Source organism: Ranitomeya variabilis, chromosome 3, assembly GCF_051348905.1.
Source record: "Ranitomeya variabilis isolate aRanVar5 chromosome 3, aRanVar5.hap1, whole genome shotgun sequence".
Lineage (NCBI taxonomy): Eukaryota > Metazoa > Chordata > Amphibia > Anura > Dendrobatidae > Ranitomeya > Ranitomeya variabilis.
Genome location: NC_135234.1, coordinates 141284956 through 141309574, shown reverse-complemented (window position 1 = coordinate 141309574; position 24619 = coordinate 141284956).

The following is a 24619-nucleotide window of genomic DNA, read 5'->3' as shown; positions in this document are numbered from 1 at the left end:
TGCTTGAGAAATTCCCAACACATATCTAAATAGTTAAAATCTCCCATGATGACTATATTGTACTTTTTTGAAAACAAAGACATCTGATGTAAAAAGAGTTCATCCATATCTTCAGTCGGTCCAGGTGGCCTATAGTAAACACCTACAATGTCCCTTCTATTCTTCTCTCATAGTATTCTTTCCCAGTCTCTACAGAGCTACCAGTGTCTGAAGTTTGGATCTCTGTGAAGATACCGTATATGCTTTTCTAACATATAATGCAACACCTCTTCCCATCTTGTTAAGCCTGTTTCTTATAAATAAGTTGTAGCTTTCAAGGTTTGTATTCCAGTCATGTGTATCATCACACCTATGACATCATATCTCTTTTCCTGTGTCAGCAGCTCCAATTCTTGCTTATTTCCCTTGCTCTGTGCATTTGTATAGACATATTTTAGTATGTAGTCTTTTTTTTTTCAATTCTCTATTTTCATTCAGAGGTTTTTTTATTTCCACTTCTAATAGCAGGGTTCTCAAAAGAATTCATTAGCTGCACATTTTTTCCTGGACGTATATTTTTATCCCATATTGCTCTAGCTTAACCCCTTAACGACCGCCGATACGCCTTTTAACGGCGGCCGCTAAGGGTACTTAATCCACAGCGCCGTTAATTAACGGCGCTGTGGAAAAAGTGAATAGCGCCCCCCAGAGTCGGATTTTCTCTGGGGTCTCGGTTGCCGAGGGTAGCCGAGACCCCAGAGAACATGATTCGGGGGGTTTTTACCGACCCCCGAGTTGCGATCGCCGGTAATTAACCGTTTACCGGCGGTCGCAACAAAAAAAAAAACAAACGCGATTTGCCGTTTAATTTCTCTGTCCTCCGATGTGATCGCACATTGGAGGACAGAGAAATGTGGTCCCCGATGGCCCCCAATAGCCCCCCAATACTTACCTACCTCCCCCGGTGCTCCTCGTGTCTCCCCATGGGCGCCGCCATCTTTTTTCCGGGAAAAAATGGCGGGCGCACGCGCAGTGCGCCCGCCGCCCGGCACCCGGATGTTCTTTGGGGTCTCGGCTGCCGGGGGTAGCCGAGACCCCAAAGAACATGATCGGGGTCGGTTTGCACCGACCCCTGCTTTGCGATCGCCGGTAATTAACAGTTTTCCCTGCGACCGCAAAAAAAAAAAAAAAAAAAAAAGCGATCAGTTATTTCTCTGTCCTCTGATGTGATCGCACATCAGAGGACAGAGAAATAGGGGGATTCGGGGACCCTATCATACTCACCCGGGGTCCCTGGGTCCTCTTCTGTCTTCTCCTGCCAGCCGGCTTTTTCATCATGGCGGGCGCATGCGCAGTGCGCCCGCCATCTGCTGCCATCTGCCGGCCGGCAGGAGAAGACAAGTTGGGGCTAAAATTAGGGTTAGGGTTAGGGTTAGAGTTAGGGTTAGGGTTAGAGTTAGGGTTAGGGTTAGGGTTAGGGTTAGGGTTAGAGTTAGGGTTAGGGTTAGAGTTAGGGTTAGGGTTAGGGTTAGAGTTAGGGTTAGGGTTAGAGTTAGGGTTAGGGTTAGGGTTAGGGTTAGAGTTAGGGTTAGGGTTGGGGCTAAATTTAGGGTTAGGGTTAGGGCTAGGATTAGGGTTAGGCTACTTTCACACTAGCGTTTTTTGGCTTCCGTCGCAATGTGTCGTTGGAGAAAAAACGCATCCTGCAAAAGTGCTTGCAGGATGCGTTTTTTCTCCATTGGCTTGCATTAGCGACGCATTGCGACGGATTGCCACATGTCGCATCCGTCGTGCGACGGATGCGTCGTGCTTCGGCGAACCGTCGACACAAAAAAAACTACATGTAACTTTTTTGTGCGACGTGTCCGCCATTTCCGACCGCGCATGTGTGGCCGGAACTCCGCCCCCGCCTCCCCGCACCTCACAATGGGGCAGCGGATGCGTTGAAAAAACAGCATCCGCTGCACCCGTTGTGCGGCGCTTACAACGCTAGCGTCGGTACGTCGGCCCGACACACTGCGATGGGCCGAGTACGACGCTAGTGTGAAAGTAGCCTTAGGCTTCTTTCACACTTGCGTCGGTACGGGGCGGTCGCAATGCGTCGGCCCGATGTACCGACGCACGTTGTGAAAATTGTGCACAACGTGGGCAGCGGATCCAGTTTTTCAACGCATCCGCTGCCCACTCTATGTCCTGGGGAGGAGGGGGCAGAGTTACAGCCACGCATCCGCGGAAATGGCGGACGCGACGTACAAAAAAAAGGTTACATTGAACTTTTTTTGTGACGACGGGGGCTAAAGTTATGGTTAGGGTTGGGGCTAAAGTTAGGGTTGGGGCTAAAGTTAGGGTTAGAGTTGGGATTAGGGTTAGGGTTTGGATTAGGGTTGGGATTAGTGTTACGTTTGGGATTAGGGTTGGGATTAGGGTTAGGGTTGGGATTAGGGTTAGGGGTGTGTTGGATTTAGGGTTTTGATTAGGGTTATGGTTAGGGTTGAGATTAGGGCTGTTTTGGGGTTAGGGTTGTGATTATCGTTAGGGTTGTGATTAGGATTATGGATCGGGTTGAGATTAGGGTTAGGGGTGTGTTGGGGTTAGGGTTGGAGTTAGAATTGGGGGGTTTCCACTGTTTAGGTACATCAGGGGGTCTCCAAACACGATAGCCAATTTTGCGCTAAAAAAGTCAAATGGTACTCCCTCCCTTCTGAGCTCTGCCGTGCGCCCAAACAGTGGTTTACCCCCACATATGGGGCATCAGCGTACTCGGAATAAATTGGACAACAACTTTTGGGGTCCAATTTCTCCTGTTACCCTTGTGAAAATAAAAACTTGGGGGCTAAAAATCTTTTTTGTTGGAAAAAAATATATTTTTTTATTTTCACTACTCTGCATTATAAATTTCTGTGAAGCACTTGAGCTTTCAAAGTTCTCACCACATATCTAGATAAGTTCCTTAGGGGGTCTAGTTTCCAAAATTTGGTCACTTGTGGGGGTTTCTACTGTTTAGGTACATTAGGGGTCTGCAAACGCAACATAACGCCCGCAGACAATTCTATCAAAGTCTGCATTCCAAAATGGCGCTCCTTCCCTTCCGAGCTCTGCCGTGCGCCCAAGCAGTGGTTTACCCCCACATATGGGGTACCAGCATACTCAGGACAAATTGGACAACAACTTTTGGGGTCCAATTTCTCTTGTTACCCTTGTGAAAATAAAAATTTGGGGGCTAAAAAAATCTTTTTTGTGGGAAAAAAAATATTTTTTATTTTCACTACTCTGCATTATAAACTTCTGTGAAGCACTTGGGCATTCAAAGTTCTCACCACATATCTAGATAAGTTCCTTGGGGGGTCTATTTTCCAAAATGGGGTCACTTGTTGGGGGTTTCTACTGTTTAGGTACATTAGGGGTCTGCAAACGCAACATAACGCCCGCAGACAATTCTATCAAAGTCTGCATTCCAAAATGGCGCTCCTTCCCTTCCGAGCTCTGCCGTGCGCCCAAACAGTGGTTTACCCCCACATATGGGGTACCAGCATACTCAGGACAAATTGGACAACAACTTTTGGGGTCCAATTTCTCTTGTTACCCTTGTGAAAATAAAAATTTGGGGGCTAAAAAAATCTTTTTTGTGGGAAAAAAAATATTTTTTATTTTCACTACTCTGCATTATAAACTTCTGTGAAGCACTTGGGCATTCAAAGTTCTCACCACATATCTAGATAAGTTCCTTGGGGGGTCTATTTTCCAAAATGGGGTCACTTGTTGGGGGTTTCTACTGTTTAGGTACATTAGGGGTCTGCAAAGGCAACATAACGCCCGCAGACAATTCTATCAAAGTCTGCATTCCAAAATGGCACTCCTTCCCTTCCGAGCTCTGCCGTGCGCCCAAACAGTGGTTTACCCCCACATATGGGGTACCAGCATACTCAGGACAAATTGTACAACAACTTTTGGGGTCCAATTTCTCTTGTTACCCTTGTGAAAATAAAAACTTGGGGGCTAAAAAATCTTTATTGTTAAAAAATATATATTTTTTATTTTCACGACTCTGCATTATAAACTTCTGTGATGCACTTGGGCATTCAAAGTTCTCACTACACATCTAGATAAGTTCCATGGGGGGTCTAGTTTCCAAAATGGGGTCACTTTTGGGGGGTTTCTGCTGTTTAGGCACATCAGGGGCTCTCCAAACGCGACATGGCGTCCGATCTCAATTCCAGTCAATTTTGCATTGAAAAGTCAAATGGCGCTCCTTTGCTTCCGAGCTCAGCCATGCGCCCAAACAGTGGTTTACCCCCACATATGGGGTGTCGGCGTACTCAAGACAAATTGTACAACAGCTTCTGGGGTCCATTTTCTCCTGTTACCCTTGGTAAAATAAAAATTTGGAGGCAAAAAGATCATTTTTGTAGAAAAAATGCGATTTTTTTATTTTCACGGCTCTACGTTATAAACTTCTGTGAAGCACCTGGGGGTTTAAAGTGCTCACCACACATCTAGATAAGTTCCTTAAGGGGTCTAGTTTCCAAAATGGTGTCATATGTGGGGGGTCTCTACTGTTTAGGCACATCAGCGGCTCTCCAAACGTGACATGGTGTCCGATCTCATTCCAGCCAATTCTACATTGAAAAAGTAAAACGACACTCCTTCTCTTCCAAGCTCTGCGGTGCGCCCAAACAGTGGTTTACCCCCATATATGGGGTATCGACGTACTCAGGAGAAATTGCACAACAACTTTTGTGGTCTAATTTCTCCTGTTACCCTTGTGAAAATAAAAATTTGGGGGCAAAAAGATCATTTTTGTAGAACAAATGCGATTTTTTATTTTCACGGCTCTACGTTATAAACTTCTGTGAAGCACTTGGGGGTTCAAAGTGCTCACCACACATCTAGATAAGTTCCTTAAGGGGTCTAGTTTCCAAAATGGTATCACTTGTGGGGGGTTTCCACTGTTTAGGCACATCAGGGACTCTCCAAACGCGACATGGCATCCGATCTCAATTCCAGACAATTCTGCATTGAAAAAGTCAAACGGTGCTCCTTCACTTCCAAGCTCTGCGGTGCGCCCAAACAGTGGTTTACCTCCACATATGGGGTATCGACGTACTCAGGAGAAATTGCACAACAACTTTTGTGGTCTAATTTCTCCTGTTACCCTTGTGAAAATAAGAATTTGTGGGCGAAAAAATCATTTTTGTGAAAACAAATGCGATTTTTTATTTTCACGGCTCTACGTTATAAACTTCTGTGAAGCACTTGGGGGTTCAAAGTGCTCACCACACATCTAGTTAAGTTCCTTGGGGGGTCTAGTTTCCAAAATGGTGTCACTTGTGGGGGGTTTCCACTGTTTAGGCACATTAGGGGCTCTCCAAACGCGACATGGCGTCCGATCTCAATTCCAGCCAATTCTGCATTGAAACAGTCAAACGGTGCTCCTTCACTTCCAAGCTCTGCGGTGCGCCCAAACAGTGGTTTACCTCCACATATGGGGTATCGGCGTACTCAGGAAAAATTGCACAACAAAATTTGTGGTTAAATTTCTGTTTTTACACTTGTGAAAATTAAAAAAAATGGTTCTGAAGTAAAATGTTTGCAAAAAAAAGTAAAATGTTCATTTTTTTCTTCCACATTGTTTTAGTTCCTGTGAAGTACGTAAAGGGTTAATAAACTTCTTGAATGTGGTTTTGAGCAGCTTGAGGGGTGCAGTTTTTAGAATGGTGTCACACTTGGTTATTTTCTATCATATAGACCCCTCAAAATCACTTCAAAGGTGATGTGGTCCCTAAAAAAAACATGGTGTTGTAAAAATGAGAAATTGCTGGTCAACTTTTAACCCTTATAACTCCCTAACAAAAAAAAAAATTGTTTCCAAAATTGTGCTGATGTAAAGTAGACATGTGAGAAATGTTATTTATTAACTATTTTTTGTGACATATCTCTCTGATTTAAGGGCATAAAAATACAAAGTTTGAAAATTGCAAAATTTTAAAAATTTTCGCCATATTTCCATTTTTTTCATAAATAATCGCAAGTAATATCGAAGAAATGTTACCACTAACTTGAAGTACAACATGTCACGAAAAAACAATCTCAGAATCAGCGGGATCCGATAAAGCGTTCCAGAGTTATAACCTCATAAAGTGACACTGGTCAGAATTGTAAAAATTGGCTCGGTCATTAAGTACCAAATTGGCTCTGTCACTAAGGGGTTAAAGATCACCTGATGGGTGTAGAAAGATGTCTACCAAATATGTACTGTCCTGATTTCATAAGACGCAACCCATCTCTAGCCACAAGTCCATGCTACAAGTAATTCACTCCATGGTCAAGAAACCCAAAATGTTGCAGACTGCACCATCGACATATCCACTTGTTCATCTCTATAATCCTATTCAATATTCTTCATCCATGTCCATCCACTGAGAGGATGGATGCGCTCCCAATTCCTTCACTTTCTGGCCTGGGACTTCAAAGTCTCTACATAAGGTGTCCAGGTCCTTTTTTACTGTTCCTCTCTGTTCCTCTATCTGTTCTGGCTTCTGTTCCTCTCAGTAGGAAATCCCTCACGACCACCAATCACTAGGGTTGAGCGACTTTTCATTTTTTGAGATCGAGTCGGGTTTCACGAAACCTGACTTTCTCAAAAGTCGGGTCGAGTGAAATCAGCCGATCTTATTGAAAAGTCGGGGTCGGGGATCGGCCAAAACACGAAACCCAATGCAATTCAATGGGGAAGCATACTTTTTTAATATTTGCTTCAGCGCGATAATGTTGAAAAGCCGGTAATTCAATTGCCGGCTTTTCATTTCTCCTGCCTAAACCCGACATGATATGAGACATGGTTTACATACAGTAAACCATGTCATATCCCCCTTTTTTTTGCATATTCCACACTACTGATGTTAATAGTGTGTATGTGCAAAATTTCGGCACTGTAGCTATTAAATTTAAGGGTTAAATCGCGGAAAAAATTGGCGTGGGCTCCCGCGCAATTTTCTCCGCCAGAGTGGTAAAGCCAGTGACTGAGGGCAGATATTAATAGCCAGGAGAGGGTCCATGGTTATTGGCCCCCCGTGGCTAAAAACATCTACCCCCAGCCACCCCAGAAAAGACACATCTGGAAGATGCGCCTATTCTGGCACTTGGCCACTCTCTTCCCACTCCCGTGTAGCGGTGGGATATGGGGTAATGAAGGGTTAATGTCACCTTGCTATTGTAAGGTGACATTAAGCCAGATTAATATTGGAGAGGTGTCAATTCTGACACCTATCCATTATTAATCCAATTGTATGAAAGGGTTAAAAAACACACACACACACACACACATGATTAAAAAGTATTTTAATGAAATAAACACACAGGTTGTTTTAATATTCTATTGCTCTTTCAATCCACCTGAAGACCCTCGCTTGGAAAAATAATAAACCAACAATATACATACCCTCTGATGAACTGTCACGTCCCACGAGGTAAATCCATCTGAAGGGGTTAAAATAGTTTACAGGCAGGAGCTCTGCTATAATGCAGCTGTGCTCGTGCCTGTAAACCCCGGGGAATGAAGGAAATGTAGGTCAATGACCTATAGTTACCTTCAGTCGCGGTGATGCGCCCCCTGGTGGATGTCCTCATATGACCTGGAGCGTGGGAAAAAGTTCCCAGGCTGCAGTTCATGAGGACATCCACCAGGGGGCGCATCACCGCGACTGAAGGTAACTATAGGTCATTGACCTACATTTCCTTCATTCCCCGGGGTTTACAGGCACGAGCACAGCTGCATTATAGCAGAGCTCCTGTCTGTAAACTATTTTAACCCCTTCAGATGGATTTACCTCGTGGGACGTGACAGTTCATCAGAGGGTATGTATATTGTTGGTTTATTATTTTTCCAAGCGAGGGTCTTCAGGTTGATTGAGAGAGCAATAAAATATTAAAACAACCTGTGTGTTTATTTCATTGAAATACTTTTTAATCATGTGTGTGTGTGTATTTTAACCCTTTCATACAATTGGATTAATAATGGATAGGTGTCATAATTGACGCCTCTCCATTATTAATCTGGCTTAATGTCACCTTACAATAGCAAGGTGGCATTAACCCTGCATTACCCCATATCCCACCGCTACACGGGAGTGGGAAGAGAGTGTCAAAGTGCCAGAATAGGCGCCTCTTCCAGATGTGCCTTTTCTGGGGTGGCTGGGGGCAGATGTTTTTAGCCACGGGGGGGCCAATAACCATGGACCCTCTCCTGGCTATTAATATCTGCCCTCAGTCACTGGCTTTACCACTCTGGCGGAGAAAATTGCGCGGGAGCCCACGCCAATTTTTTCCGCGATTTAACCCTTAAATTTAATAGCTACAGCGCCGAAATTTTGCACATACACACTACTAACATTAGTAGTGTGGAATATGCAAAAAAAGGGGGATATGACATGGTTTACTGTATGTAAACCATGTCTCATATCATGTCGGGTTTAGGCAGGAGAAATGAAAAGCCGGCAATTGAATTACCGGCTTTTCAACATTATCGCACTGAAGTAAATATAAATATATATATATATATATATATATATATATATGTGTCTCCATGACATATATATATATATATATATATATATATATATATATATATATATATATATATATATATATATATATATATATATAAAAACGAAACCCGACTTTGGATTACAGATCGTGTACCACCGACCCGATCCCAGAGTGGGATCGGGTCGGGTTTCACGAAACCTGACTTTGCTAAAAGTCGGCGACTTTTGAAAAGTGTCGATCAGTTTCGCTCAACCCTACCAATCACCTTTTCCACAGCATTTCTTGTTCTCCCTTGAAGAGGCCTCTAATTACTTGCTGAGTGTTATTTGTGGGCAAAGCACTTTTTGATGTACATCTTTATAAGAGATGCTAAGTGCGCCATTACATCACAATTCCAATTGATGGGTGGAGAGAAATGATCCCTGGAAATGGTAATAGGTGCCTATATGAGAGCTGCAGCGGAGTATAATAATGTTCTGTGATTAGGGACTCACATAGTCTTGCCAAAAGTGTTGGCACCCTTGGAATAGTTCCAGAAAATGAAGTACCGTATATACTCGAGTATAAGCCGAGAATTTCAGCCCATTTTTTTAGGCTGAAAGAGCCCCTCTCGGCTTATACTCGAGTCATACCCAGGGGTCGGCAGAGGAGGGGGAGCGGCAGCTGTGTAATAATACTCACCTGCGCCTGGCGCAGTCCCTGCCGTCCCTGGTTCTCTGGGCGCCAGCAGCTTCTTTCTGTAGTGAGCGGTCACATGGTACCGCTCATTGCAGTAATGAATATGGACCCGACTCCACTCCCATAGGGGTGGAGCCGCATATTCATTACTGTAATGAGCGGTACCATGTGACCGCTCACTACAGGAAGAAGCTGCCAGCGCCGGGGAACAGATGTGCAGGGACTGCGCCAGGAGCAGGTGAGTATAACACAGTGTGCGATATTCACCTGCTCCACGTTCCACCATCGGCACCGCTGCGTTTTCTGTTGTGAATTCTGCTTTTGGGCTCCCTCCGGTGGTTGTAGGTGGTAATGCAGTTGCCCCTGAGTTGCAGCCCTGGTCAGGTGTATCTGCTGATTGCAGATCTGACTGGGGTATTTAAGTGTGCAGGATTCATTAGTCCTTGCCAGTTGTCAATTGTTGTTGGGAGGTGTAGGACCTCTGCCTGGTTCCTCCTGCCTTTCTGCCAAATCAGCAAAGATAAGTGTTTGGTTATTTTTCCCTGTGGCACACATGTTGTGTGCTTCACAATTCAGTGTTATTCTTTGTGTTTTCTTGTCCAGCTTAGATTGTGTCAGTATTTTCTCAGTCTTGCTGGATTCTCTGGAGTGGCAGATATACATTCCATGTCTTTAGTTAGATTGTGGAACTTTTTGTATTATCTGCTGTGGATATTTTTGGAAGGGTTTTAATACTGACCGCCTAGTTATCTGCCCTATCCTTTCCTATTTAGCTAGAGTGGCCTCTTTTGCTAAATCCTGTTTTCTACCTGCGAGTGTCTATTCTTCTCCTACTCACAGTCATTATTCGTGGGGAGCTGCCTATTCTTTGGGGGTCTGCTCTGAGGCAAGATAGCATTCCTATTTCCATCTATAGGGGTATTTAGTCCTCCGGCTGTGTCGAGGTGTCTAAGGTTTGTTAGGCACACCCCACGGCTACTTCTAGTTGCGGTGTTAGTTCAGGATTTGCGGTCAGTACAGGTTCCACCGACTCCAGAGAAAGTTTTCATGCGGCTCCAAGGTCACCAGATCATAACAGTACAACTGGCCCATAAAGAGTTAAATGCATCTCAGAAGAAGGGAAGAAAGGTGTTGAGCCATTTTTTTTTCTGCAGTCTATTCTGTCTTTTCTTCCCTCTTTATTTATGGGTGGCTGAGGAGTCTTGTGCCAGCATGGATGTTCAGGAATTAGCTTCTCGTGTAGACCAGCTTGCTGCTAGGGTACAGGGTATTTCTGATTATATTGTTCAGACTCCTGCTTTAGAGCCGAAGATTCCTACTCCTGATTTGTTTTTTGGTGATAGGTCCAAATTTTGGGGTTTTAAAAACAATTGTAAACTGTTTTTTGCTCTGAGACCGCGATCCTCCGATGATTCCATTCAGCAGGTTAAAATTGTCATCTCCCTGCTGCGTGGTGATCCACAGGATTGGGCATTTTCCCTGGAATCTGGGAATCCGGCCTTGCTTAATGTAGATTCCTTTTTTCAAGCTTTAGGTTTATTATATGATGAACCTAATTCTGTGGATCAAGGGGAGAAAACCTTGTTGGCCCTGTCTCAGGGTCAAGAAGCAGCAGAATTGTTTTGTCAGAAATTTAGAAAATGGTCTGTGTTGACTAAATGGAATGATGATGCTTTGGCGGCAATTTTCAGAAAGGGTCTTTCTGAATCCGTTAAAGATGTTATGGTGGGGTTTCCCACGCCTTCCGGTCTGAGTGATTCTATGTCTCTGGCCATTCAGATTGATCGGCGCTTTCGGGAGCGTAGAACTGTGCGCGCTGTGGCGTCGTCCTCAGAGCCAATTCCTGAGCCAATGCAGTGTGATAGGATTTTGTCTAGAACGGAACAACAAGGATTCAGACGTCAGAATGGGTTGTGTTTAGTGTTGAGCATTCCGATACCGCAAGTATCGGGTATCGGCCGATACTTGCGGGTATCGGAATTCCGATACCGAGATCCGATACTTTTGTGGTATCGGGAATCGGTATCGGGATTAATATCAATGTGTAAAAGAAAGAATTAAAATAAAAAATAGGGATATACTCACCTCTCCGACGCAGCCTGGACTTTACCGCCGTAACCGGGAGCCGTTGTACCTAAAAATGCGCGCTTGAAGGGCCTTAGATGACGTCACGGTGCTCTGATTGGTCCGTAGCGGTCGCGTGACCGCTACGCGACCAATCACAAAGCAGTGACGTCACCTAAGGTCTTTCAAGCGCTTGAAAGACCTTAGGTGACGTCACTGCTTTGTGATTGGTCGCGTAGCGGTCACGCGACCGCTACGCGACCAATCAGAAGCTGCGGACGTCTTCTAAGGTATTTCAAGCGCTTGAAAGACCTTAGGTGACATCACTGCTTTGTGATTGGTCGCGTAGCGGTCACGCGACCGCTACGGACCAATCAGAGCGCCGTGACGTCATCTAAGGCCCTTCAAGCACGCATTCTTAGGTACAACAGCTCCCGATTACGGCGGTAAAGTCCAGGCAGCGTCGGAGGGTGAGTATATCCCTATTTTTTATTTTAATTCTTTCTTTTACACATTGATATGGATCCCAGGGCCTGAAGGAGAGTTTCCTCTCCTTCAGACCCTGGGAACCATACAGGATACCGTCCGATACTTGGTGTCCCATTGACTTGTATTGGTATCGGGTATTGGTATCGGATTAGATCCGATACTTTGCCGGTATCGGCCGATACTTTCCGATACCGATACTTTCAAGTATCGGATGGTATCGCTCAACACTAGTTGTGTTATTATTGTGGCGACGCTTCTCATGTCATTTCAGTCAGCCCTAAGGGGACAAAGACGATCGCTACCATCATTACTGTACAACCTAAATTTCTGTTATCGGTGTCCTTGATTTGCTCATTGTCATCATTCTCTGTCATGGCGTTTGTGGATTCAGGCGCCGCCTTGAACTTAATGGATTTTGAGTTTGCCAGGCGTTGTGGTTTTCCCTTGCAGCCTTTGCAGAACCCTATTCCTTTAAGGGGGATTGATGCTACACCTTTGGCTAAAAATAAGCCTCAGTTTTGGATACAGGTGACCATGCACATGACGCCAGCCCATCAGAAAGATTGTCGATTTCTGGTGTTGCATAATTTGCATGATGTTATCGTGCTGGGTTTCCCGTGGTTGCAGGTACATAATCCTGTATTGGATTGGAAATCTATGTCTGTGACTAGTTGGGGTTGTCAGGGGGTTCATAATGATGTTCCTTTGATGTCAATCTCCTCTCCTTTCTCTTCTGAAATTCCAGAGTTTTTGTCTGATTTTCAGGATGTATTCGATGAGCCCAAGTCCAGTTCCCTTCCACTGCACAGGGACTGTGATTGTGCTATTGACTTGATTCCAGGCAGTAAGTTTCCTAAGGGTCGACTTTTCAACCTGTCTGTGCCTGAACATACCGCCATGCGGAGTTATGTTAAGGAGTCTTTGGAGAAAGGGCATATTCGGCCATCTTCTTCACCGTTAGGAGCAGGTTTTTTTTTGTTGCTAAGAAGGATGGCTCCTTGAGACCTTGTATTGATTATCACCTCTTGAATAAGATCACGGTCAAGTTTCAATACCCTTTACCTTTGCTTTCCGATTTGTTTGCTAGGATTAAGGGGACTAGTTGGTTTACTAAGATTGACCTTCGGGGGGCATATAATGTTGTTCGTATTAAGCAGGGTGATGAATGGAAAACTGCGTTTAATACGCCCGAAGGCCATTTTGAATACCTTGTGATGCCATTCGGGCTCACTAACGCTCCATCTGTTTTTCAATCCTTCATGCATGATATCTTCCGGACTTATATTGATAAATTCTTTTTTGTATATTTGGACGATATTTTGATTTTTTCCGATGATTGGAAGTCTCATGTGGAACAGGTCAGGATGGTATTTCAGATCCTTCGTGACAATGCTTTGTGAAGGGGTCTAAGTGTCTCTTTGGGGTGCAGAAGGTTTCTTTTTTGGGCTTTATTTTTTCTCCCTCTTCTATGGAGATGGATCCGGTTAAGGTTCAGGCCATTCATGATTGGATTCAACCCACATCCGTGAAGAGCCTTCTGAAATTTTTGGGTTTTGCAAATTTTTATCGCCGTTTCATTGCTAACTTCTCCAGCGTGGTTAAACCCTTGACTGATTTGACAAAAAAAGGCGCTGATGTGGCGAATTGGTCCTCTGCAGCTGTCTCTGCCTTTCAGGAGCTTAAACGCCGATTTACTTCTGCTCCGGTGTTGCGCCAACCAGATGTTTCTCTTCCATTTCAGGTTGAGATTGATGCTTCTGAGATTGGGGCAGGGGCCGTTTTGTCTCAGAGGGATTCTGTTGGTTCTTTGATGAAACTGGGTGCCTTCTTCTCCCGCAAGTTTTCGCCTGCTGAACGCAATTATGATGTCGGCAATCGGGAGTTGTTGGCTATGAAGTGGGCGTTTGAGGAGTGGCGACATTGGCTTGAGGGAGCTAAGCACCGTATTGTGGTCCTGACCGATCATAAGAATCTTGAGTCTGCCAAACGGCTGAGTCCTAGACAGGCTCGATGGTCCTTGTTTTTTTCCCGTTTTGATTTTGTGGTTTCGTATGTTCCGGGTTTTAAGAATATTAAGGCTGATGCCCTTTCTGGGAGTTTTTTGCCTGATTCTCCTGAGGTCCTTGAACCGGTTGGCATTCTGAAAGAAGGGGTGGTCCTTTCTGCCATTTCCCCTGATTTACGGCGGGTTCTTCAGGAATTTCAGGCTGATAGACCTGACCGCTGTCCTGTGGGGAAATTGTTTGTTCCTGACAGATGGACTAGTAGAGTGATTTCTGAGGTTCACTGTTCTGTGTTGGCTGGTCATCCTGGTATTTTTGGTACCAGAGATTTGGTTGGTAGGTCCTTTTGGTGGCCTTCGTTGTCACGTGATGTGCGTTCTTTTGTGCAGTCCTGTGGGACTTGTGCGCGGGCCAAGCCTTGTTCCCGTGCTAGTGGGTTACTTTTGCCATTGCCGGTCCCTGAGAGGCCCTGGACGCATATTTCTATGGATTTTATTTCTGATCTTCCGGTTTCCCAGAGGATGTCGGTTATCTGGGTTGTTTGTGACCGGTTTTTTAAGATGGTTCATTTGTTGCCTTTGCCTAAATTGCCTTCCTCTTCAGAGTTGGTTCCGTTGTTTTTTCAGCATGTGGTTCGTTTGCATGGTATTCCGGAGAATATTGTGTCCGACAGAGGTTCCAAGTTTGTTTCTAGGTTTTGGCGGGCCTTTTGTGCTAGGCTGGGCATTGATTTGTCTTTTTCTTCTGCATTCCATCCTCAGACAAATGGTCAGACCGAGCAAACTAATCAGACTTTGGAGACTTATTTGAGATGCTTTGTGTCTGCCGATCAGGATGATTGGGTGGCCTTTTTGCCATTGACCGAGTTTGCCCTTAATAATCGGGCTAGTTCGGCTACTTTGGTTTCGCCTTTTTTTGTAATTTTGGTTTTCATCCTCGTTTTTCTTCTGGGCAGGTTGAGCCTTCTGACTGTCCTGGTGTGGATTCTTGTTATGATCCTTAGTGGTTGAGGATCACAAAATACTCCAGCTAAGTAACAAAACATTGGACAAGCTCTAGAGAGGTGGCAAACTGGACTGACCGCAAATCTGAACCTATCCAACACACTAAAGGTAGCCGGTGAACGTGTCTAAAATCCTAGACGTCTCGAGCCAGCCTGAGGAACTAACTATCCCTAGAGAGAAAGAAAGACCTCACTTGCCTCCAGAGAAATAATCCCCAAAGATATAGATGCCCCCAACAAATAATAACGGTGAGGTAAGAGGAAGGCACATACACAGGGGTGAAAGCAGATTCAGCAAATGAGGCCCACTAATACTAGATAGCAGAAAATAGAAAAGGGGTCTGTGCGGTCAGTAAAAAACCCTTACAAAATATCCACACTGAGATTTCAAGAACCCCCGCACCAACTAACGGTGTGGGGGGAGAAACTCAGTCCCCTAGAGCAACCAGCAAGCAAGGAAATCACATTTTAGCAAGCTGGACAAGAAACATGATGAATGCTGATAATCAAAAAATAAACAAACAAAAACTTAGCTTGTCTTGGAGAGACTGGGAGCAAGGTAGTCACAAGGAATCTGAAGAGCACTGAATACATTGAGAGCAGGCAAGGAACTGAGTATCCAGGTGAGCTGTTATGACCCCAATGGCGAGGGTCTCAGAGGAACGTGGAAGTCTGCAGAATACAAAAATCCAGCTCATAGGGCAGTGGTAACTGGGTTGACCATATATCTACTCCTAACGCCAACACTAGAAGTAGCCGGGGATCATTCCTACGTTGATTCTAGATGACACGCGCCAGCCGGAGAATCTAGCTACCCCTAGTAGAGGAAAACAAAGACCTTTCTTGCCTCCAGAGAAGGGGACCCCAAAGCTGGATAGAAGCCCCCCACAAATAATGACGGTGAGGTAAGAGGAAATGACAAACACAGAAATGAACCAGGTTTAGCACAGAGAGGCCCGCTTACTGATAGCAGAATAAAGAAAGGTAACTTATATGGTCAACAAAAACCCTATCAAAATCCACACTGGAAATTCAAGAACCCCCGAACCGTCTAACGGTCCGGGGGGAGAACACCAGCCCCCCTAGAGCTTCCAGCAAAGGTCAGGATATAGTTTTGGAACAAGCTGGACAAAAATACAAAACCAAAACAAATAGCAAAAAGCAAAAGGCAGACTTAGCTGATATAACTGGAACCAGGATCAGTAGACAAGAGCACAGCAGACTAGCTCTGATAACTACGTTGCCAGGCAATGAACCAAAGGTCCAGGGAGCTTATATAGCAACACCCCTAACTAACGACCCAGGTGCGGATAAAAGGAATGACAGAAAAACCAGAGTCAAAAAACTAGTAACCACTAGAGGGAGCAAAAAGCAAATTCACAACAGTACCCCCCCCTTAGTGAGGGGTCACCGAACCCTCACCACGACCACCAGGGCGATCAGGATGAGCGGCATGAAAGGCACGAACTAAATCGGCCGCATGAACATCAGAGGCGACCACCCAGGAATTATCCTCCTGACCATAGCCCTTCCACTTGACCAGGTACTGAAGCCTCCGCCTGGAGAGGCGAGAATCCAAGATCTTCTCCACCACGTACTCCAACTCGCCCTCAACCAACACCGGAGCAGGAGACTCAGCAGAAGGAACTACAGGCACAATGTACCGCCGCAACAAGGACCTATGAAATACATTGTGAATAGCAAACGACACAGGAAGATCCAGACGAAAAGATACAGGATTAAGGATTTCCAATATCTTGTAAGGCCCAATAAAACGAGGTTTAAATTTGGGAGAGGAGACCTTCATAGGAACAAAGCGGGAAGAAAGCCATACCAAATCCCCAACGCGTAGTCGGGGACCCACACCGCGGCGGCGGTTGGCAAAGCGCTGAGCCTTCTCCTGTGACAACTTCAAGTTGTCCACCACATGATTCCAGATCTGCTGCAACCTATCCACCACAGAATCCACCCCAGGACAGTCAGAAGGCTCCACATGACCCGAAGAAAAGCGAGGATGGAAACCAGAGTTGCAGAAAAAAGGTGAAACCAAGGTGGCGGAACTAGCCCGATTATTAAGGGCAAACTCAGCCAACGGCAAGAATGTCACCCAATCGTCCTGATCAGCAGAGACAAAACACCTCAAATAAGCCTCCAAAGTCTGATTGGTTCGCTCCGTCTGTCCATTAGTCTGAGGATGGAAAGCAGACGAAAACGACAAATCAATGCCCATCCTACTACAAAAGGATCGCCAGAACCTGGAAACGAACTGGGATCCTCTGTCAGACACAATATTCTCAGGGATGCCGTGCAAACGAACCACGTTCTGGAAAAACACAGGAACCAGATCGGAAGAGGAAGGCAGCTTAGGCAAAGGAACCAAATGGACCATCTTGGAGAAGCGATCACATATCACCCAGATAACGGACATGCCCTGAGATAGCGGAAGATCAGAAATGAAATCCATGGAGATATGTGTCCAAGGTCTCTTCGGGACAGGCAAGGGCAAGAGCAAACCGCTGGCACGAGAACAGCAAGGCTTAGCTCGAGCACAAGTCCCACAGGACTGCACAAATGACCGCACATCCCTTGACAAGGAAGGCCACCAAAAGGACCTGGCCACCAGATCTCTGGTGCCAAAAATTCCCGGGTGACCTGCCAACACCGAGGAATGAACCTCGGAAATGACTCTGCTGGTCCACTTATCCGGGACAAACAGTCTGTCAGGTGGACAAGACTCAGGCCTATCAGCCTGAAATCTCTGCAACACACGTCGCAGATCCGGAGAAATAGCTGACAAGATAACTCCATCTTTAAGAATACCAACAGGATCAGCGACTCCAGGAGCATCAGGCACAAAGCTCCTAGAAAGAGCATCGGCCTTCACATTCTTTGAACCAGGTAAATACGAGACAACAAAATCAAAGCGGGAGAAAAACAATGACCAGCGGGCCTGTCTCGGATTAAGGCGTTTAGCAGACTCGAGATACATCAGATTTTTGTGATCAGTCAAGACCACCACACGATGCTTAGCACCCTCGAGCCAATGACGCCACTCCTCAAATGCCCATTTCATGGCCAACAACTCCCGATTGCCCACATCATAATTTCGCTTGGCAGGCGAAAACTTCCTAGAGAAAAAGGCACAAGGTTTCATAACAGAGCAACCAGGGCCTCTCTGCGACAAAACGGCCCCTGCCCCAATCTCCGAAGCATCCACCTCAACCTGAAAGGGAAGTGAGACGTCAGGCTGGCACAAAACAGGCGCCGAAGTAAACCGGCGTTTCAACTCCTGGAAAGCCTCCACGGCAGCAGGAGCCCAGTTAGCTACATCGGAGCCCTTCTTGGTCATATCCGTCAAAGGTTTCACAATGCTAGAAAAATTAGCGATAAAACGACGGTAGAAGTTAGCGAAGCCCAAGAACTTCTGAAGACTCTTAACTGACGAGGGCTGAGTCCAATCAAGAATAGCTCGGACCTTGACTGGGTCCATCTCCACAGCAGAAGGGGAAAAAATGAACCCCAAAAAGGGAATCTTCTGTACACCAAAGAGACACTTTGAGCCCTTGACAAACAAAGAATTTTCACGCAAAATTTTAAAGACCAACCTGACCTGCTCCACATGCGAATCCCAATTATCAGAAAAAACCAAAATATCATCCAGATAAACAATCAAAAATTTATCCAGATACTTCCGGAAAATGTCATGCATAAAGGACTGAAAAACTGAAGGCGCATTGGAGAGACCAAAAGGCATCACCAAGTACTCAAAATGACCTTCGGGCGTATTGAATGCGGTTTTCCATTCATCACCTTGCTTAATGCGCACAAGGTTGTACGCACCACGAAGGTCTATCTTGGTGAACCACTTGGCACCCTTAATCCGGGCAAACAAGTCAGACAACAGCGGTAAAGGATACTGAAATTTGACAGTGATCTTATTTAAAAGCCGATAATCAATACAAGGTCTCAAAGATCCGTCCTTTTTTGCCACAAAAAAGAATCCCGCACCAAGAGGGGAAGAAGACGGACGAATATGTCCTTTCTCCAGAGACTCCTTGATATATGAACGCATAGCGGTATGTTCAGGTACCGACAGATTAAACAGTCTTCCCTTAGGAAATTTACTGCCTGGGATCAAATCTATAGCACAGTCACAGTCCCTATGAGGAGGCAGTGCACTGGACTCAGACTCACTGAAGACGTCCTGATAATCAGACAAATACTCCGGAACTTCCGAAGGCATAGAAGAAGCAATAGACACAGGCAGGGAATCCCCATGAATACCACGACAGCCCCAACTTGAGACTGACATAGCCTTCCAGTCCAGGACTGGATTATGGGTCTGTAACCATGGCAGCCCTAAAACAACCAAATCATGCATTTTATGTAAAACCAGGAAACGTATCACCTCGCGGTGTTCAGGAGTCATGCACATGGTAACCTGTGTCCAATACTGTGGTTTATTTGCAGCCAATGGTGTAGCATCAATACCCCTAAGAGGAATAGGATTTTCTAATGGTTCAAGAGTAAAACCACAGCGCTTAGCAAATGAGAGATCCATGAGACTCAGGGCAGCACCTGAATCTACAAACGCCATGACAGGATAAGATGACAGTGAGCAAATCAAAGTTACAGACAGAATAAATTTAGGTTGCAAATTACCAACGGTGACAGGACTAACAACCTTAGCTATACGTTTAGAGCATGCTGAGATAACATGTGTAGAATCACCACAGTAGTAGCACAAGCCATTCCGGCGTCTATGAATTTTCCGCTCATTTCTAGTCAGGATTCTATCACATTGCATTAAATCAGGTGTCTGTTCAGACAACACCATGAGGGAATTTGCGGTTTTGCGCTCCCGCAACCGCCGGTCAATTTGAATAGCCAGTGCCATAGTATCATTCAGACCTGTGGGAATGGGAAAACCCACCATAACATTCTTAATGGCTTCAGAAAGGCCATTTCTAAAATTAGCGGCCAGTGCACACTCGTTCCAATGTGTCAGCACGGACCATTTCCGAAATTTTTGGCAATACACTTCAGCCTCGTCCTGCCCCTGAGACATAGCCAGCAAGGCCTTTTCTGCCTGAATCTCAAGATTGGGTTCCTCATAAAGTAAACCGAGCGCCAGAAAAAACGCATCAAGATCAGCCAATGCCGGATCTCCTGGCGCCAGCGAAAAAGCCCAATCCTGAGGGTCGCCCCGTAAGAACGAAATAACAATTTTTACTTGCTGAGCAGAATCTCCAGATGAACAGGGTCTCAGGGACAAAAACAATTTACAATTATTCACGAAATTCCTAAACTTAAACCTGTCTCCGGAAAACAGTTCAGGAATCGGTATTTTAGGTTCTGACCTAGGATTTCTGATAACATAGTCTTGTATGCCCTGCACACGAGTAGCCAGCTGGTCCACACTTGTAATCAAGGTCTGGACATTCATGTCTGCAGCAAGCATAGCCATTCTGAGGTAAAGGGGAAGAAGAAAAAAAAAAAAAAAACTCAGAATCTTCTTTCTTATAATCCCTCTTCTGCAATGCATTAAACATTTAATACTGGCCTGGCAAACTGTTATGACCCCAATGGCGAGGGTCTCAGAGGAACGTGGAAGTCTGCAGAATACAAAAATCCAGCTCATAGGGCAGTGGTAACTGGGTTGACCATATATCTACTCCTAACGCCAACACTAGAAGTAGCCGGGGATCATTCCTACGTTGATTCTAGATGACACGCGCCAGCCGGAGAATCTAGCTACCCCTAGTAGAGGAAAACAAAGACCTTTCTTGCCTCCAGAGAAGGGGACCCCAAAGCTGGATAGAAGCCCCCCACAAATAATGACGGTGAGGTAAGAGGAAATGACAAACACAGAAATGAACCAGGTTTAGCACAGAGAGGCCCGCTTACTGATAGCAGAATAAAGAAAGGTAACTTATATGGTCAACAAAAACCCTATCAAAATCCACACTGGAAATTCAAGAACCCCCGAACCGTCTAACGGTCCGGGGGGAGAACACCAGCCCCCCTAGAGCTTCCAGCAAAGGTCAGGATATAGTTTTGGAACAAGCTGGACAAAAATACAAAACCAAAACAAATAGCAAAAAGCAAAAGGCAGACTTAGCTGATATAACTGGAACCAGGATCAGTAGACAAGAGCACAGCAGACTAGCTCTGATAACTACGTTGCCAGGCAATGAACCAAAGGTCCAGGGAGCTTATATAGCAACACCCCTAACTAACGACCCAGGTGCGGATAAAAGGAATGACAGAAAAACCAGAGTCAAAAAACTAGTAACCACTAGAGGGAGCAAAAAGCAAATTCACAACAGTGAGCTAAATAGGAAACCAACCAAGGATAACGAACCAGCTGATGCTGCCAACCTGCAGAAAGACAACACTACACAGTACCGCTTGTGACCACTAGAGGGAGCCCAAAAATAGAGTTCACAACAGTACCCCCCCTTGAGGAGGGGTCACTGAACCCTCATCAAGACCCCCAGGGCGATCAGGATGAGCCGCGTGGAAGGCATGAACCAAATCGGCATGAACATCAGAGGCGACAACCCAGGAATTATCCTCCTGACCATAGCCCTTCCACTTAACCAAATACTGAAGCCTCCGTCTGGAGATACGAGAATCCAAAATCTTCTCCACCACGTACTCCAATTCGCCCTCGACCAGCACCGGAGCAGGAGGCTCAACAGAAGGAACCACAGGTACCACATACCTCCGCAACAAAGACCTATGGAACACATTATGAATGGCAAACGATGCTGGGAGATCCAAACAAAAAGACACCGGGTTAAGGATTTCCAAGATCTTATAAGGACCGATGAAGCGAGGCTTGAATTTAGGAGAGGAGACCTTCATAGGAACATACCGAGAAGACAGCCACACCAAATCCCCAACACGAAGTCGGGGACCCACACCACGGCGGCGGTTGGCAAAGCGCTGAGCCTTCTCCTGTGACAACCTCAAATTGTCCACCACATGGTTCCAAATCTGCTGCAACCTATCCACCACAGAATCCACCCCAGGACAGTCAGAAGGCTCAACCTGACCCGAGGAAAAACGAGGATGGAAACCAGAATTGCAGAAAAAAGGCGAAACCAAAGTAGCAGAACTAGCCCGATTATTAAGGGCAAACTCGGCCAATGGCAAAAAAGTCACCCAATCATCCTGATCAGCAGAAACAAAACATCTCAATTAAGTTTCCAACGTCTGATTAGTTCGCTCGGTTTGGCCATTAGTCTGAGGATGGAAGGCCGACGAAAAAGACAAATCAATGCCCATCTTAGCACAAAAAGTCCGCCAAAACCTGGACACAAACTGGGATCCTCTATCAGACACAATATTTTCAGGAATGCCGTGCAAGCGAACCACATTCTGAAAAAATAGAGGAACCAAATCGGAGGAAGAAGGCAACTTAGGCAAGGGCACCAAATGGACCATCTTGGAAAAACGATCACACACCACCCAGATGACAGACATTTTCTGAGATACTGGAAGATCCGAAATAAAATCCATGGAAATGTGCGTCCAAGGCCTTTTCGGAATAGGCAAAGGCAAAAGCAAACCGCTGGCACGAGAACAGCAAGGCTTAGCCCGAGCACAAATCCCACAAGACTGCACAAAGGAACGCACATCCCACGACAAGGAAGGCCACCAGAAGGACCTAGCCACCAAATCTCTGGTACCAAAAATCCCAGGATGACCCGCCAACACCGAAGAATGAACCTCGGAAATAACTCTGCTGGTCCATCTCTCCGGGACAAACAGTCTCTCTGGTGGACAACGGTCAGGTCTATCCGCCTGAAATTTCTGCAGCACTCGTCGCAAATCTGGGGAAATAGCAGACAAAATCACTCCCTCTCTGAGAATACCAGCCGGCTCAGAAACTCCCGGAGAGTCAGGCACAAAACTCCTAGAAAGTGCATCAGCTTTCACGTTCTTCGAACCCGGCAGGTGTGAGACCACGAAGTTGAAACGGGAGAAAAACAACGACCAACGAGCCTGTCTAGGATTCAGGCGCTTGGCAGATTCAAGGTAAATCAGATTTTTGTGATCAGTCAAGACCACCACGCGATGTTTAGCTCCTTCGAGCCAATGTCGCCACTCCTCAAATGCCCACTTCATAGCCAACAACTCCCGATTACCAACATCATAATTCCGCTCGGCAGGCGAAAACTTTCTTTAAAAGAAAGCACATGGCTTCATCACAGAGCCATCAGAGCTTCTCTGTGACAAAACAGCCCCTGCTCCAATCTCAGAAGCATCAACCTCGACCTGGAAGGGGAGAGAGACATCTGGCTGACATAAGACTGGAGCTGAAGAAAACCGGTGCTTCAGCTCCCGAAAGGCCTCCACGGCCGCAGGAGACCAATTAGTAACATCAGAACCCTTCTTGGTCAAATCCGTCAAAGGTTTAACCACGCTAGAAAAATTAGCGATGAAACGACGGTAAAAATTAGCAAAACCCAAGAACTTCTGAAGACTCTTAACAGACGTGGGCTGAGTCCAGTCATGAATAGCCTGGACCTTGACTGGGTCCATCTCCACAGTAGAAGGAGAAAAAATAAAACCCAAAAAGTAGACCTTCTGTACTCCGAAGAGGTATTTTGAGCCCTTCACAAATAAAGCATTAGCACGCAGGACCTGAAACACCATCCTGACCTGCTTCACATGGGACTCCCAATCATCAGAAAAGACCAAAATGTCATCCAGATAAACAATCATAAATTTATCCAGATATTCTCGGAAGATGTCATGCATGAAGGACTGAAACACAGAAGGAGCATTGGAGAGTCCAAAAGGCATCACCAAGTACTCAAAATGGCCTTCAGGCATATTAAATGCTGTATTCCATTCATCTCCCTGCTTAATGTGCACAAGGTTATACGCACCACGGAGATCTATCTTGGTGAACCAACTGGCACCCTTAATCCGAGCAAACAAATCAGACAATAGTGGTAAAGGATACTGAAATTTGACTGTGATTTTATTCAGAAGACGATAATCTATACAAGGTCTCAAAGAACCGTCCTTCTTGGCCACAAAAAAAAATCCTGCACCAAGAGGGGAAGAGGATGGGCGAATATGTCCCTTCTCCAAAGACTCCTTTATATAACTCCGCATCGCGGCATGCTCTGGTATAGACAGATTAAAAAGTCGTCCCTTAGGGAATTTACTACCAGGAATTAAATTTATAGCACAGTCACAATCCCTATGAGGGGGCAGGGCACTGGACCTGGGCTCATCAAATACATCCTGGTAGTCAGACAAAAACTCAGGGACCTCAGAAGGAGTGGAAGAAGCAATAGACACCAACGGAGCATCGCCATGAATTCCCTGACAACCCCAACTTGACACAGACATAGCTTTCCAATCTAAAACTGGATTATGAGCCTGCAGCCATGGCAGACCCAAAACGACAACATCATGCAAATTATGCAGAACAAGAAAGCGAATCACCTCCTGATGTACGGGAGTCATGCACATGGTCATTTGCGTCCAATACTGAGGCTTATTCTCAGCCAATGGCGTAGCATCAATTCCCCTCAGAGGAATGGGAAATTCCAAAGGCTCCAGGACAAAACCACAGCGCCTGGCAAACGACAAATCCATCAGATTAAGGGCAGCACCCGAATCCACAAAAGCCATAACCGGGTAGGACGACAAAGAACAAATCAAAGTAACAGACAAAATAAATTTAGGCTGCATAGTACCAATGGTGACAGGTTTAGCGATTTTTTTTAAGCGTTTAGAGCATGCTGAGATAACATGAGTAGAAAATTCACCACAGTAAAAGCACAACCCATTTTGACGTCTATGACTTTGTCGCTCAATTCTGGTCAGAGTT